Below are 5,643 nucleotides of genomic sequence, written 5' to 3'. Positions count from 1 at the left end.
TCAGAAACCAGCTGATCATGGTTTTGACTGTCATTATGTAGTCCATACTCACAAGAGCGTACACTTATCTCAGATTGAATCCAGCTGTTCTAATCCACAACTGGTGGGGGATGAACCAAAATAGCTGAATAAACTTAGCCAGTCTTAGAAGATCCAACATACTCATGTGGTCTTGAATCTGTTCAATAGTGTATGAATGTGTGCTTCAACTTTGGTCATGTACTGACAGCCGTGAGCTCCCACCTGACTTTTCTGATTGGTTACAGATAAGATGCTTATCACTGTGGCTCAAATGTAATGCTTAGACAGGAGACACAAACTGGGACTACTTTTCAGGCTGCTATGAATCAGTATGTCCAACAGGAAAGGATATACACTAAATGTATGTACATACAGAACATACAAAACTAATTTGTGAAAAATGAAATTATGAAATGTTATTTATTGGTAAAACTACTGTTGTTTGTGTATGCGAGTAGATGCATAGTTGTTGAATGAAGGGAATAAATATTCTGTATGGATGACAGATCAACCATATCCATTGCATTCCAATAACTTTAGCAGTCTTGATGAAATACAGCATTGATAGTTGACATTTCTGATTGTTCTGAATGATCTTTGTGGTTATCTTATGAAAACATCAGCTGAAGTAACTTTCATTTTGAACACCGTTTTTATTTGACTGAAGTATGCTCAGTGTGAAATTTTTTTCTGTTTATTTATTTTGTTTGGATGATGTGTAGTAAATAATGATGTAAGACTATAAATAAGTAAGTACTGTGATAAGTATTGTGCCGTGCTGTTGCTGTGACCCCCCCAATAAAACCTCTGAAAAATTGTGTTTTTTTTAGTTCTGTTAATGCATGTTAATTTATTATAATTCATCAAATTGTTTTATAATCTTTTTAGGCAAACTTTGCAGAAGTCTGGAAAGTCTTTTTCTATAACTTTTTTTTGAGGAATTGGGTCCTTGCTTTGTGATGTGAGGTTACTTCAGTCTGGTATTTCTGAGAAAGTGATGCATTCATAATATGTTTATTTTAAGTACCTATAGCAAGGCTGTTATGAGAATTTTAGAAATATTGTGCACTTGTTTTCAAAAGTCCCCCTAGAAAAAAGGAACAAATTTGACTTTTTTTTTTTTTTTTTACATGATCAGTTTGCCAGTTTTAGTTTATATTTTAAAAACAATTGTTGAACTCACAATAATCAGTGAAAAAAAACCATTAAATCAATGCAGCCGCATGAGGGTTGTCATTGTGTTCTATGTCATAGGTTTATACCAAAGACAAAACTAGGAAATCGCATATAGAATTGTGTAGTAAACAAAGCAATCTATGTTCTAAATTTTATATTCTTCAAAGTAGTCACTTTATTTTGATGACAGCTTTGCACACACTTTGCATTCTCTCAACCAGCCTTAAACCAAAAATCCCAAATTTTCACTCATCAGACCCTAAGTTCTCTAATATGAGTTGCTGTTAATTGGTGATTTCTGACTTTACATTCACACTGATCCGCCAAAAACGCAACTCCCTGCTGCTAATCCGGATCAGATCTGCATGAACTTGGTCTTGTGATAGACATTGCCACCCTACATACTATATGTGTGTCAAATTTCAAACAAAAATGATTTTGATAACTTCTAGTGGAAATGTGACTTTAAAAAAATTGCCCCATGTTAAAGATAGAATTTTGTGATTTTTCTTTTTTTTTATTAATTTTTTTTTGTTTTTTACCTCTGCCAAGGAGGTCACAAAAATAAAAATTCCCATCTTTAACATGGGGAAAAAATAAAAAATCTCTGGAGGTACATGCACTCTCTGAGTGTTCATGTTCCATATGTGTTACAGTTTTCATGTCTTCAGTAATGTATTGTACAATTAAACAAGAGCACTCAAGAGTGCATGTTCCTCTGCCAAGACACAACATTAGCTCACGCAAATGGGTCCCTTGTTAAATATGAGAACATCATAAAATGTGTCTTAAAATCCTTCATGCAGATAAGATCTAGATATGTTTTTAGGGTATGATAGTTATACTGCGCATCTTATGTGAACATTTCATGCTTCTATCTTCATCATAGGCAAAGTTATGACAGAAAATGTGTTGAAAGGGGCTTTCAGTGTAAACTTTAAATGGCTGTCAGATCTGGAATCCAGATCAGATCCAGTTGAAATTTGGTCTGGTGATAAATATTGCCCCATGTTAAAGCTTGGGATTTTTTGTGGGATTTGTTTTGTCATTTTTGTGACTGTGGCCTTTGACTTTTTTTCAGCCAAGACCGAATCACCTCTAGAGTCAGTCCCCACCAATGTCTGTACAAGTATACTGATGATCCATCCAGCTGTTTATCACACACACACAAAACACAGAGCCAAAAACATCATGTCCTTGGTGGAGAAAAAAAAAAAAACGGAAGCAAAAATAAATCAGAAATGAGAAGGTGTGTCCAAAACTCACTGATACTGTACATTAGTGACAATGTAACACAAGTAGGCCACAGAGGTCTGGTGCTGTACGCTGACTTTTTCTAATGATCCCAAACCCCCAGATTTTCGCTTTTCAACCTTCAGTCCCAGCCAATGTTGCCTCAAGTGATATCAGTTGTGGACATTTTTTATACTTCAGCTCTCTCTGGAGTCACAAAAGCAGTGTTTTTTCAATTACAGAGGAGCTAGGGGGCTTATCTCACCCGAAAGAGATCCAACCTCCCCTAGCAGCAACAAAATCTTGAGTTTGAGAGTGGATAAACTCTAGTTATAACTGAATGTCTTGTCAACTATAATTTACTGTTGGTGCGTCACACTGGTCAGTGCAACCAACTGTATCTGCTGTCAGTATTGCCTGTAATATGACTTGTCCAGGGTATTTTTTATTTGTTCATGAACAGCTTTTATATTATTTTGTGCACCTATGTATAATTATTGCGCATGGATTTTATAAATTAATTCAAAAACAAAAACAAATTAGTTATGAAACTAGAAACAGGCCTAAATTTCTTACTAACCAGTGAGCTTTTTTCCCATTGTAATGTTAGAGAAATTTTAAATGCCACACTGGTCATACTAAGGGGTCAACTCATGATTTACAACCTCTGGTGGGGTTGTGGTTGTACTGGGGCTGGTGAATGGGAACAAAATATACTTCACTACAACCTTCAAAACCAGATAAACTGCTCATTTAACCAGTAATTTCTTTTGTAAAAAGATATTTTTACAGACCATCTTAAACAACAGGCAGACTTCATGGAACACTTCTGCATCACTTCCATTTATACATTTTGGTTCACATTAATGTAACTTCAGGTTTGGAATCATTTGGGAGTGGCTAGTTAAGTATGTCCACACACAATCAGCTTGACTAAAACATTTGTAATCTTGTAGACATTTTTACAACCTTGGTTGACATCCCCATGACTACAACATTCATGGGGATGAGGCTCCAAGGAGAGGGAGGGTGTAAAGCTGTCTTTTAGCTGAAACAAAACAAACCATCAGCTTAGGTCTGGGGCACGTCCTAGAGTCTTTCTTGCCTCTCAAAACTTTGGAAATCAAAGTTTATTAATTATAAATATTCTGACTTCCTCAGGATAAACATCTCTTCAAAATGTCTACTTTGGACTTGTGGGCACTACACAGTGACAAACACCTCAAATGAACTTATCGATATCCAGTAAAATAACACCCATTCAAAGGCCCAAGTTAATGGCAGACAGCACCTATGGAGAGAGTCAGAGAATAGCTAAAAGTTATCAGATAAATGTTGAGATAAAAACATCAGTATTTCCCTAAATATGCTGATAATGTAAATCAAGTGAACAAATGCATGTAGTCTTTGGCAGATGTGCTGAAAAATAACCTGTGAATTTCCATCTGGAAAAGTTATCAGTGTAATGGAGTTTAAATTGTACTGTTGGTATAGTATGGTGTGAATGAAAATCACAGAGTATCTGGCCATGTTACTGTGCAGCATGAATACACATGCTGTTTTGAGCTAAAAACTTACTTGGTCATTCAGAGAATTGAAACAAAATGGTACCTTTTAATCGTTGCAAGTATTACATTGCTATTGAAAAGAACTATCCATTATGATGGAAAAAGTTTACAAATGTTGAAGCATACAGTCTAATGAATAAAAACATTTTTACAAAACAAATTACTAGTTAAACAAGTGTTTTTTTCTGGTTTTAATGGATAGTAGCGAAGTATATTTTGTTTTAAATAGGGGGTGCAGGTGTGTCTTTGGGATAACCTATCACTGTGGGCCTAAAAACAGGAAGTACATAACATGTAAACACAAACTAAAAATCTTGAATTATCTAATTTATTCTGTAGAAATAAGGAAATAAAAACATCACCCATCTGGAGAAACATGTTAAAATAGGTTTTTAAAAAACGTGTAATTTTTACTCCTCTTGACGTGTGCTATCTCAATGCACACATCCCTCGCCTATGTCCCTCACTACTTTCATATATATTGTGCAGATAGATTACCCACCACTGTGGAAACATGAGAAAGTACAGTTATACAGGATACATGTTCAGGGTTGTCCGGATTGACCACTGGTGGAATGCTACAGTCTGGGGAGAATGTGCCTGCAGCCCTAATGAATTTTGTGAAATATTTGTTCTTCACTAACCTAAGGAAATAATGTATTCTTTTACTACATGTGGGACATGATTTATCAAACACGACTATTGTGGATGCCACCTGTAACTCCAGGGAGGCTGGAGGAGAAATGCTGGTAAACACCGTCTGTTTTGGACCCCTGCTGTATATCAGATTTCATCTCGCTACTCAGGAGGACATGCTGGTAAGTCTTGTAATTCTCTTAATCACTATGTATATTATTACTTAAAGAGAAACCTAGCTATGAATGTGAAGCACTAGCTTGTATTATGAAACAAAGTGCAGAAAAGTGGATGGGGCTTAAGGGGCTTAAATTACCTGACTTCACTCGGAAGCGGTATTTTATATCTCTCTATCAACACTTGCAGTTTAGTTGCATAGGCTATATAGGAACATAATCCTCTCTGCAGTCCCTCGGTCTTCTGGAAGTCAAGACAATCAACCGGACAGAACCTCCGGCTGCAGCTGTAAAGGAATATTCTCGTTCCTCGTTTTGCCATGGTTTTTAAAGGATTCTCGTATCATAAGCTTAGTCCTTCCATCCAACAAGATGCCGCAGTTTGCAGTTAATAATGTACCTTATTTGGCGTGCAAAGTCGAGTTCTTCAGAACTATTGCATACTTTTTACTACAGTCAGAGCTCAAGTCCACTGCCCATAACTGGCCTTAGCATCTAACCAGAAGTGCAATAACAGCAGTGAAGAGTGTGCAGTATCTACAGTATGAAAAGTCATAACTAATTTACCGATGGATATGTACAATTGATATTTACACTAAGATATGTAAGGTAATGGTACAATATACAACAGACTATAGATTTAAATTACAAGTAATGGATAAAGTACATTAAGTTTATAAAATACTAGTGCAATGGGTTGAAATGGAATGAAATAGTGCAGAATAAGAAGATAAGTTACATGAGTTAACAGTTCAATGGATGTAAATAGAGCAAAGATAAATATACAGTATCTGCATATGTACAGTGCAAATGAATAACAGAGCAGTATTCTG

The sequence above is a fragment of the Monopterus albus genome, unplaced genomic scaffold (genome assembly GCF_001952655.1).
Source record: "Monopterus albus unplaced genomic scaffold, M_albus_1.0 scaffold98.1, whole genome shotgun sequence".
NCBI lineage: Eukaryota > Metazoa > Chordata > Actinopteri > Synbranchiformes > Synbranchidae > Monopterus > Monopterus albus.
Note: the sequence above shows the minus strand (reverse complement) of the source record.